Here is a 12,479-nt window from a genome sequence, read left to right on the forward strand (position 1 = left end):
CCATCACCCACAAAGATCATGCTCATTCTGGAGTGTAATACCCACGGTCGTCTGGAATGTCACTCTGTTGGGACGGTCGCAGCGTCAATGCCCAATAGTACCGCTACTTCCTGCTATATCATCTGTGGCGTACTCTTAGGCGAGAAAGTCCGACACTGCTGGATAATGCAATAATATTCCATGATAAGGCTTCAGCTCACACTGCAGATGTCAGCAAGAATTGTGTACAGCGATGGGGGTGGAAAATACCCCCCCCCCCCCCACTCATTCCACTCCTCATACTTCAGTCCATGAGACTTCGAATTGATTCCACAGCAGAAAAAATCATAGTGCGGGAGGTGCTTTGCTAACAGGGTGAATAACCTCACCGCATTTCGGTGGCAGTGAACGTCCTTGCCACGGTGTTAGCACCGGTTCGCGTCAGATCACCGAAGTTAAGCGTTGTCGGGCTTGGTTAGCACTTGGATGGGTTACCGCCCGGATCTTCCAAGTGCTGTTGTCAAGTCGGGTGAGCTCAATCTTGTGAGGCCAACTCAGGAGCTACTTGACTGAGATGTAGTGGCTGTGGTCAAGAAAACCGACAACAGAGTGTGTTGACGACATGCCCCTCCAGATCATCATCCTGTGACGCCTGTGGGCTGATGAAAACACTGCGATCGGTCGGCAACGTTGGGCATTCAGCGCCATCAGTCGTTTGCAACGCTGTGTGGATACGCTGGGGAGGATTATTTTGAAAGACAGTAGTTAATTTGGATTCATTTTTATTCTATTTGTACTCATGCACAACAAATTTACACACAGTTTCAATGTCTGTGTTTCATTTCAATCCATGACGTGATCCTATTTTATGTTGGCATTCAGGCACTGCCTTACCGGTTCAATGCAGATCGAGGAGTTCCCATATTGTCACATTATCACAGGATATACCGATGTTGTCACGACTTATGGAATGATCCTCGTAGTAAGACAAGGTTGCTGCCACTTGTGCCAGCAATTGAAAAAAATTTTGAAAATGTACACGGCTCTTAAAGTTTGCTGATGTCTGAAAACAACGACCCCATTAGAATTAGGCTTTTCCTAGAAAATCCAAAAATCCACTGGCAGAAGGATACCTGTTGTATGGCGGCGGGTGTAATTTAATGTTTATAACTTTTACTTGTGAGTTTATGTAGTTAGTTAGTGTTTGTAGTTCGCCGGCTTTCTCTCGCGAGCCTAGCAATTACTTTTGCGGTCAGCCAGAAACTGATGGATAACATACTGACAATAATTTCCACTCTGCACCTCCACATTCTGGTCAATTCCACTGAAAGGAATGTTTCTATTCTCTCTCTACTTAGCGGGATCAGGACTACGATTATAAATGAAGGTATGAAGCTCAAGATCATACATATATTTAGTAAAGCATCTCACGCACAGCACTTTGAAAGTCACTATGTTCAATTGACAGTAAATCTCTCTATTCTAAACAGCACTGTTATCAGTTCAGAGGCGGCCTCTAAAGTACGTTCCTACCAAATTGTCTTTCGCCCTGACTACTAATACTCAAATAAATGTTCCAAATAAATGCTCGCCACAGAATTGGAAATAGTAGTCACCACTTGTCACGCGGATTTATAATTATCACGGACGGCAAACTAACAGTTACTTTAGTGAAAATCTAAGCGGTCCAGGACGGTGTACAGTCCTCCCGAGTTCACTATCATTTATCACAGAAAATACGAATTTTGTCACAGTCTGTCACTGACGTCATCCGAGGTAGAGCCCAATCCGGCGTTTGACAGACGCGGATCTTACAGTGGCTCAGTGTGAAGTGAAACTTTTCTCTTGCCTCTCGGTCTGTATTTATATATGTGCTGCTACGGACGGCCAAGGGAACACCAGCTGTCACCTGCCTTATGCACACGGCAGCAGTCCCTGCACGACCGCTTTTTCGGACACATTATCTTTAATAACAGAGTTATGAATTAATTTACAATCTTCCTAATTTTTACCTGCATTCAGGTAAAATGGTTGAAATCACAGAAAGCGTTTCAGCTCGCTTGAATAAAACTTTTGTCTTCTAGATTTTGTAGAGTTGAACTGACGGCAGATCATTGCCTCTGAACTATAATTTTAAAAGATGTTGTAGTGGTTGATATTAACATTTAAGTCTTAAAATTTGTTATAGCTCTATTACTTAATACGTTTTCTCTTGTGCTAGGACCAAATTTTTCTAGCATTAAAATTACAGGTACTTAATCTATCACAAATGGGTGTTTTAATTACTAATTTGATTTTCATTAAATTACTCGAAAACTATCAGAGGTAGCCTAACGTTGTCTCTTAGTTATTATTTTTAGGTCGAACTGAAGCATCATACAAATTTTTATATTTCTATGTCTAATATTTGGCGCCTTCAATTTTTCTTAAAAATGTGGATTTTGACTATAATTTCTATTCTATCCTTTTGAAACGTGCACCATTTGTTTTTGAAATGCATTGGCACATTATGAGCAAATTCTGGCTTTCTATCTTTATTATTTAACGCCACGGTATTTTTATGAAAACATTTGATTTAATTACTTTAAGACATGACATTTAAAACGTTGTTACATTAAATAATATGTTGACAAAGTCTGAATAAGAAATTTAGATTTTTAATTTTATACTTAATTATGGGGCAATTCTTGTGCGCTATGCGCAGACGCGTTAAGGTGACCTGGCGCTACTAGCAGTGAAGTGGAGTAAGTCCCGGCACACTCGCTCGAATCTGTGTCTCAGAAACCATACAGCGGCGCTTGTTTCCCTTCACTGTGATTTCTTCATGGTGTGCTTTCATGAAAAAGCGTCCTGTGGATGAGTATTCAGAACTTCAGAATATTGTCTAATACTTCTTATCAATCCCTGCCCTCAATACAGCGGCGGAAAGGATACTTTTGTTATTGAATATTCATTGTACTGATAAAAGAAATAGACTGTCTGTGCAATGGGTAATGCAGTTGTTGGGCATCAGTTATAACTACAAAGATCTCAATTGTTCTCAGTTCTATGATTACATCGAATCTAACAAAGAGATATATAAGAAGGTCCCAGGGAGCGAGAGACATGTTTTTGTAGAAAAGTAAGCCGTTGTGGTTCACATAATGATTGGCTGAATTACTGCCCATCCCCCGCCCCTCCCCGTCACGGCTTTTTCATTTGGAAGTGTGGTAACACTGTAACAGCTGTATCTCTGTAACCAATGAAAATTGGACACATGTCACGTGAAACAATTTATTCGAACTAGTCAGTTCTGGCAACTAACAACATAGAGTCTCCGAGCAAAAGTAACCGGTTATCACCACGTAAAAGTATCTAGACATCCCCACCTCATGTGGAAATGACCATGTCACGAGAGCCATAAAAAAGGCGCGTAGTATTGTGTTGTCAGTAGAGAAGCAGTGCCAGCGGAAAGGATCGGCCAGGAACGCTAAGTGAATTCGAACATGGGCTACTCACTGAGTGACACCAGAATAACAGGTCCAAAAGGAGCAATTCAAATTTTTAAAAGAAAGCGGTTCGTGATGTGATTACGAAGTGGAAACGCGAACAGCCACAGCCAAGCCACGATTTGGCAGATCTCACGTATAAATCTACATCTACGTGAATACTCTGCTATTCACAATAAAGTGCCTGGCAGAGGGTTCAATAAACCACCTACACGCTGTCTCTCTACCGTTCCACTCTCGAACAGCACGCGGGAAAAACGAGCACATAATTTTTTCAGTGCGAGCCCTGATTTATTTTATCGTGATGATCATTTCTCCCTATGCAGGTGGGTGCCAACAGAATATTTTCGCAATTGGAGGGAAAACTGGTGATTGAAATTTCATGAGAGGATCCCGTCGCAACGAAAAACACCTTTGTTTTAATGACTGCCACTCCAATTCACGTATTATGTCTGTGACGCTACCTCCTCCATTTCGCGATAATACAAAATGAGTTGCCCTTCTTTGTACTTTTTCGATGTGTGCTTTTTATGAAAAATCATTCTGTCGATGAGTATTCAGAATTTTTAAAATTATCCAATACTTCTTTGCAATCCCTGCCCGCAATATAGGGGCGGAAAGGATATTTTTGCTATCAGATATGCAATGTACTGATAAAGGACATAGACTGCGCAATGCGTAAAGCATTTGTCGGTAGTCAGTTATAACTACAAAGATCTCACTTTTTTCTCAGTTCTATGATAACATCGACTCCAAGATTGAGTTACATAAGAAGGTCCAAGGAAGCGAGAGACATGCTTTTGTAAAAAAGTAAGCCGTTGTGGTTCACATAATGATCGGCTGAATTACCGCCATCCTCCCCCTTCCGGCTTTTTTATTTGGAAGTGTGGTAACCCTGTGACAGCTGTATCTTGAAGCATACCCAACTCTCTTGTGGTTCCCTTTTTAGGTACTCCACGTCGACGTCTGCTTTTTTTCGTTTTTTTTTTCATTTTGTTCGTTGTTGATCGTTGTGTTTGGTCGTTGCGGACGTCACGTAACATCCGTTCAAGTTCACTGTTGATCCTTCCACTCTGTTTTTTTATTACAGATCCCAACCCGCTCTCTGACCGAACACGCTGAGCTACCGTGCCGGATCTGCTCGTAGATACGTATCGTCGGTAGGTTTTCCGGCTTTACTTCCCGACGTGACAGTGACGACTCTCCGATGAGGTTCTGGCCTTGTGTTTTGCTATTACTGCTAGTCTCGTAAATATCGCTTTTATTTATTAATAATTTGCCCTGCTAAGACTCTCCCCTTTTATGATTAAGACAGCCTGCGCCACATTTCGGAGGGAGTGGGGATGTCAAAGAGTCACAAAAGTTCATATTAAGCAGTCCGTATAACACGTAAGCGTTCACTTCAGTTAGCGTGTTAGTTAATGCTTACGCTTTCCGCTACATGGTGCTGACTTACTGCTGAATAGCTTTGGCTCCATAAAACCTTCAATGATTAGTACTAGGTAAATGAAATAAGTACAATAGTCTTGTATTTCACTTTCACTCTTTATTCAAGGATTAAGATGGTGATGGATGATGGTCTATTTAAAGGTTCCTGGCCTGGAGGAATCTAAATAGTCCGCAAATGCCGATATGCACGCCCTCTACGTCCAGATTCGCAACAACCACTGAATTCACTCGTATCAGCAGATAATTTGCGTTTCTGTCGTCTGTATGTCCGTAAAGTTCCAATCTAGCACTAAAGTCATAAAATCTTCTTAATACTCCGTTGCTACCAACAGTTAGATATCGTACACTACTTCACTTTTAATCTCCGTAATATTCTAAGAGTTAATCTTAACACGATAAAGTCGAATCTAATTATTTTCTCGCTGACTGACACGGGTTCCCCGCCCTTTAACGAAACAATCAAGGAAAAGAAAGGCGGCAATAATGACCATCAGGCCTTTTTATAGGTTTTTCATCACAAAAGTTTAACGACACTGTCTTCTCCATGACGGAGCTTCCGTGGCTTTGCTGTACTTAGACGTTAAACTACTTGCTGACATACTATAATTTGGATCTACTATTACCGAACTCTGATTCTACACTATTATTCCAATCTAAAAATTCTATTATTAATTTTAAATTATTCTTTCTATAACTGAACCGAGGTGTTACAATCTCTGTAACCAATGAAAATTGGATACATGTCATGTGGAAGAATTTGTTCGTATTAGTCAGTTCTGGCAAACTACGAACACACAGTCTCCGAGCAAAAGTAACCGGTTACCTCCACGTAAAAGTATCCAGGCATCCCTACCTCATGTGGAAATGACTAGGTCACGAGAGCCATAAACAAGGCGGGTGGTATTGTGTTGGCAGGAGAGAAGCAGTACCAGCGGAATGGATCGGCTAGGAGCGCTAAGTGAATTCGAACATGGGCTACTCACTGGGAGTCACCTGCACAACAGGTCCAACAGGAGCACTTCAACTTTTTTTAAAAAGCTGTTGGTGATGTGATTACGAAGTGGAAACGCGAACAGCCACAGCCAAGCCACGATTTGGCATATCTCATGTATAAATCTACATCTACTTGATTACTCTGCCATTCACATTAAAGTGCCTGGCAGAGGGTCCAATGAACCACCTTCAAGCTGTCTCTCTACCGTTCCACACTCCAACGGCGCGCGGGAAAAACGAGCAGTTAATTTTTTCTGTGCGAGCCGTGATTTCTCTTATTTTATCGTGATGATCATTCCTCCCTATGTACGTTGGTGCCAACAGAATATTTTCGCAATTGGAGGACAAAATTGGTGATTGTAATTTTATGAGAAGGCCCCGTCGCAACGAAAAACGCCTTTGTTTTAATGATTGCCACTCCTATTCACGTATCATGTCTGTGACACTATCTCCACTATCTCGCGATAATACAAAACCAGCTGCCCTTCTTTGTATTTTTTCAATTTCATCCGTCAGACCCCACCTGATGCGGATCCCACACCGCACAGCAGTACTCCAGAATAGGGCGGACAAGCGTGATGTAAGCAGTCTCTTTAGTAGACCTGTTCCACCTTCTAAGTGTTCTGCCAATGAATCGCAGTCTTTGGTTTGCTCTACCCACAATATTATCTATGTGATCGTCCCAATTTAGGTTATTTGCAATTGTTATCTCTAAGTATTTTGTTGAATTTACAGCCCTCAGATTTGTGAGACTTATCGCGTAATCAAAATTTAGCAGGTTTCTTTTAGTACTCTTGTGAATAACTTCACACTTTTCCTTATTCAGGGTCAAATTGCACTTTTCGCACCATAAAGATTTCTTATCTAAATCATTTTGCAAGTCGTTTTGATCATCTGATGATTTTACAAGACGGTAAATGACAGCATCACCTGCAAACAATCTAAGACGGCTACACAGATTGTCTTCTACGTCGTTAATACAGATCGGGAACAATAGAGGGCGTATTCACTTCCTTCGGGAACGCCGGATATTACCTGTGTTTTACTCGATGACTTTCCGTCTATTACTGCGAACTGTGACCTTTCTGACAGGAAATCGTGAATTTGTAGCAGAACTGAGGGGATACTCCGCAGGCACGCAGTTTGGTTATAAGACGCTTGTGAGGAACGGTGTCGAAAGCCTTCTGGAAATCTGCTGTCGATAGCACTTATTACTTCATGAGTATAAAGAGCTAGTTGTGTTTCACAAGAACGACATTTTCTGAATCCGTGCTGACTATGTGTCACTAAATCGTTTTCTTCGAGGTACTTCATAATGTTCGAATACAGTATATATTCTAAAACCCTATTGCAAATCGAAGTTAGTGACATAGGCCTATAATTCAGCGGATTACCCCTACTTTCCTTTTTTGGTATTGGTATGACTTGAGCCATTTTCCAGTCTTTAGGTAAGTATCTTTCTGTGAGGAAGTGGTTGTATATAATTGATAAATATCGAGCTATTTTATCAGCGTACTCTGAGAGGAACCTCACTGGTATACAATATCGACCGGAGGCCTTGCCTTTATTGAATGATTTAAGCTGCTTCGTTACTCCGAGGATATCTGCGTCTATGTTTCTCATCTTGGCAGTCGTTCTTGAGTGGAATTCAGGAATATTTACTTCGTACTGTAATGGTGGACAGGGACCGTTGAGCGTTGGGGAGTGTGGTTGTTAAAAAATTACGTGAAGCCTGCGGAAGGAAGCATTTCTGAGCTCCAGAGCGCTATGAGCAGTCGAGTTAACATAGTGGCTGTGTGTATGGAGCTAAAAGCAATGGGGTACAGTGGTCCAGATGCTCCTCATAAACCACACATTTCTGTAGTTAGTTGAGATGATGTAAGAGCGACACCACTGAACAATACACGAGTGGAAGCGAGTGATTTGGAGTGATGAACGACGCTATACCCTGTGGCAACACGATGAAAGGATTTTTGAGTTTGGCGAATGCGTGATAAAACGTGCCTGCCAACAGCTGAGTATGGAGGAGCTGGTGACACGCTATGGGAGTGTTTCTCGGGTCCCTTTACAGCACTCAAGCAAACGCTAACTGAAGGATATGAATAAATTTTACGGCGTTGTGTACTGCTTACAGTAGAGGAATTCAGAGACGATGACTATATCAACATGACTGTACACCCTGTCATAAAGCGGCACCTGTGAGGCACAGGTTCGGAGACTGTTGTTGTTATTGTAGTCTTCAGTCCTGAGACTGGTTTGATGCAGCTCTCCATGAAACCCTATCCTGTGGAAGCTTCTTCATCTCCCAGTTCTTACTGCAACCTACATCCTTCTGAATCTGCTTAGTGTATTCATCTCTTGGTCTCCGTCTACGATTTTTGCCCTCCGCCCTGCCCTCCAGTGTTAAATTTGTGATCCCTTGATGTCTCAGAACATGTCCTGCCAACCGGTCCCTTCTTCTTGTCAAGTTGTACCACAAACTCCTCTTCTCCCCAATTCTATTCAATACCTCCTCATTAGTTATGTGATCTACCCATTTAATCTTCAGCATTCTTCTGTAGCACCACATCTCGAAAGCTTCTCTTCTCTTCTTTTCCAAACTATTTATCGTCCATGTTTCACTTCCATACATGGCTACACTCCATACAAATACTTTCAGAAACGACTTCCTGATACTTAAATCTATACTTGATGTTAGCAAATTTCTCTTCTTCAGAAACGCTTTCCTTGCCATTGCCAGTCTACATTTTATATCCTCACTACTTAGACCATGATCAGTTATTTTTCTCCCCAAATAGCAAAACTCCTTACTTCTTTAAGTGTCTCATTTCCTAATCTTTTCTTCTGTTACCCAAGGATTTCTACTAGCTCTCGTCTTTTTACCTACTTGATCCTCTGCTGCCTTCACTACTTCATCTCTCTGAGCTACCCGTTCTTCTTCTACTGTATTTCGTTCCCCCATTCCTGTAAATTGTTCCCTTATGCTCTCCCTGAAACTCTGTACAATCTCTGGTTTAGTCAGTATATCCATGTCACATCTCCTTAAATTCCCACCTTTTTGCAGTTTCTTCAGTTTTAATCTACAGTTTTAATCTACAGTTCATAGCCCATATATTGTGGTCAGAGTCCACATCTGCCCCTGGAAATGTCTTACAATTTATGGTTCGGGGACAACATTCCCGAAATGGAATGGCCCACCCAGAGTCCCAAAATGAAGGCAATGCAACACCTTACGGGTGAATTAGCGAGTCGACATTGCTCCAGACCCCAGCATCCAACATCACTACCATCTATGGTTTCGGCTCTTGAGCAAGAACGGGCAGCCATTCCTGCACGGACACTCAGACACCTTACTCAAAGTTTCCCCAGCAGAGTTCGAGCCGCCATAAAGGTTAACGGTGAACATACCAAAAATTAATATCCATTAACAGATGGATGGACATTTTTGATCAGCTAGTGTATTCACCATTTTTTTCTTGAGTCTTCAGTCTTCTAAATGATTTTATGCGGCTCATTACGAATTCCTCTCCTGTTCAACCTTATTCCTTTCATCAGCGATTCTCTGGAGAACGTCCTCATTCGTTATCAATGCACCATTTTTTTCTATTTTCTTCAGTAACTTCTCAAATGCTACGCTTCTCTTCTTTCCTGTTTTTCCCGCCGTCCATTTTTCACTACCATACAATGCTGTTCTCCGAAAGTGCATTCTCGCTAATTTCTTCCTCAAATCAACGCCGATGTTTGATATTAGTAGGCTTCTCTTGGCCAGGAATGCACCTTTTTGCTAGTGCTAGTCTGCTTTCGATGTCCTCCATGCTCCGAAGGTTATGGGGTATTTTGCTGCCTAGCTAGCAGAATTCTTTAACTTTATCCACTTCTTGACCACCAAACCCGGTATCAAGTTTGTCGCTGTTCTCATTTCTGCTGCTTCCCATTACTTTCGTCTTTCTTCGACTTACTCTCAATCCATATTCCGTACACATTACATTGCTCATTCCATTCAGCCGATCATGTAAGTCTTCTTCAGTTTCACCCAGAATAGAAATATAATCAGCGAATCGAATCATTTATATCACTTAATTTCACTCCTGAACCTTTCTTTTATTTCCATCATTGCTTCTTCGGTGTACAGACTGGCCTGTAAGTGCGAAAGGCTACATCCCTGTATTACACCCTTTTCAATATGAGCACTCCGTTCTTGGTCGTCCACTCTTATTATTCCCTCCTGGCTGTCGTACATATTGTTCATTATCCGTCTCTCCCCATAGCTTAGCCATATTTTTCTCAGAATTTCGAACATCTTGCACCATTTTACATTGTCTAATGCTTTTTCGAGGTCGACAAATCCTATGAACGTGTCTTGATTGTTCTTCAGACTTTCTTCCATTTTCAACCGGAACGTTAGAATTACTTCTCGGGTCCCTTTGCCTTTTCTGTGTCCGAACTGATCCTCAACTAATACATCCTCAGTTTTCTTTTCCATTCATCTGTTTATTATTATTCTTAGCAGCTTTGACGCATGAGCTGTTAAGCTGACTGTACGATGTACTTTTAATGTTGGCACTCTTCCTTTTAATTTCGCGGAAGGTTGTTTTTCTATATGCTGAGCCAGTTCTTCCCACAATCATTTCCTTTTCGGTTTCTTCACAGTTTTCCAGCAGCCTTTTTGCCTTTGCACCCTGCACTTCCTACTTATTTCATTCCTCAGTGACTTGTTTTTCGGTATTCCTGAATTTCCCTGTAAGTTTTCGCACTTCCTTCTTTCATCGATAGGCTGAAATATTTCTTCTGTTACTCATGCTGTTTCCAAATTACCATCCTTGTATCTACGTTTTTCTCTCCAGCTTCTCTTATTGCCTTTCTTAGAGATGTCCATTCCTCTTTAACTGAATTCCCTGCTGAGATATTCTTTATCACAGCATTATAGCCTCAGAGAACTTCAATCGTATCTCCTCATTCCTTAGTACTTCCGTTTCCCACTTCTTTGGGCAATGATTTTTTTCTGACTAATCTCGTAAACTTTAGCCTATTCTTTATCATTACTAAATTTTTATCTGAGTTCGTACCTGCTACTGGGTATGCTTTACAATCCGGTATCTGATTACAGGATCTCTGCCAGACTATGAGATAATCTAACTGAAATCTTGCCGTATCTCCCGGCTTTCTCCAAGTACACCTGCTCCTCTTGTGATCCTTGAGTAGAGTATTCGCTATTGTTAGCTGAAATTTATTGCAGTACTCAATCAATCTTTCTCCTCTCTCATTCCTAGTACCAAGCCCATACTCTCCTGTAAACTTTGCGTTTACTCCTACCCCTATAGCCGCATTCAAGTCCCCCATAGCTATTAGATTTTCATCTGCCTTTACGTGCCGGCTGGTGTGGCCGAGCGGTTCGAGGCGCTTCAGTGTGGAACCGCGTGACCGCTACGGTCGCAGCTTCGAATTCTGCCTCGGGCATGGATGTGTGCGATGTCCTTAGGTTAGTTAGGTTTAAGTAGTTCTAAGTTCTAGGGGACTGATGACCTCAGATGTTAAGTCCCATGGTGCTCAGAGCCATCTGAACCATTTGTCCCTTCAAGTGCCGAATTAACCGTTCAGTATCTCTTCATTTTCGCCTTGTGTCGTCGCCACGTATACCCGAACTATCGTTGGTGTTTGTTTGCTGTAGGTTCTGATGAGAACAACCCTGTCAGAGAACTGTTCACAGCAACTCAGTCTTCGTCCTAAAACGGCCTGTACAGTTTCCTTATTGTGCCTCAAGTGCCATAAGATGATGTTTAGTGTCGTTGTTGGCAGAGGTCGTGACGTGGCTCATCAGCATACGAAGAGTGCGTAATGTAGACTGAGAAGGCAAAAGACTGGTGATAAGCACAATGAACGTGGAGACCTCAGAGGTGTAAATGAAGATTTGATATAAACTTCAAGTCTTGACACTATTCGCATGTTAGGACTTCCGCCAGGACTCTACACCATTTGGGAGGTGTCTTGCGGCAAAAGTTGTTCCACTTTCTTCGCCTCTCGCGAGCTCCAGCACCCGTCTGCTCCCTTTGGTTCGGCAGGTGTGGCAGGCGCGCCTGAGTGGTGTCGGCCATTAGCGCCGCCCACGGCACATAAAGGGGCGGCGACAGTTCCCTTCCTGCCCGCCGTCGTTATCCGCAGCCGGGGAGCACCTGTGGCGGACGGCTGTCCAATCAGTGCTCGCCCGGGGAGGTGGAGGGATCGTTAGCCACCTGTTTACTCAGCTGTCCAAATAAGAGCTGCCAGGACGTCATCTCTCCTCACGTCATACGCACTAGATGTGCACCTGCGGACAGATACTTTGCTGAGGCGAACTATATCCAAATCCACCTTATACCGGATATCACAGGTGGAAACGAGGTGAACGAAATACAAATCCGAAGTTCAGCTTCTACCTATTCTTCCTGCCCCTTATTTTATTCATTCATGCACATTGGTCTGCAAAACTTAAGGAAGAAACTATCTTTCGCATGATGTGTCACTGCCAAGTAACATAGCTAGATAAAATTTAGACCCTACATAGAAACAACTGCTATAGTATAATACAGAATG

General features: G+C 42.3%; 1 pseudogene; it reads left to right on the forward strand.

Annotated features, from left to right (window-relative positions):
• Nucleotides 1-383: 383 nt before the first annotated feature.
• On the forward strand, nucleotides 384-502 carry LOC126337439 (5S ribosomal RNA; annotated as a pseudogene).
• Nucleotides 503-12,479: the final 11,977 nt, after the last annotated feature.

This window comes from Schistocerca gregaria, chromosome 2, assembly GCF_023897955.1.
Source record: "Schistocerca gregaria isolate iqSchGreg1 chromosome 2, iqSchGreg1.2, whole genome shotgun sequence".
NCBI classification, from domain to species: Eukaryota; Metazoa; Arthropoda; class Insecta; order Orthoptera; family Acrididae; genus Schistocerca; species Schistocerca gregaria.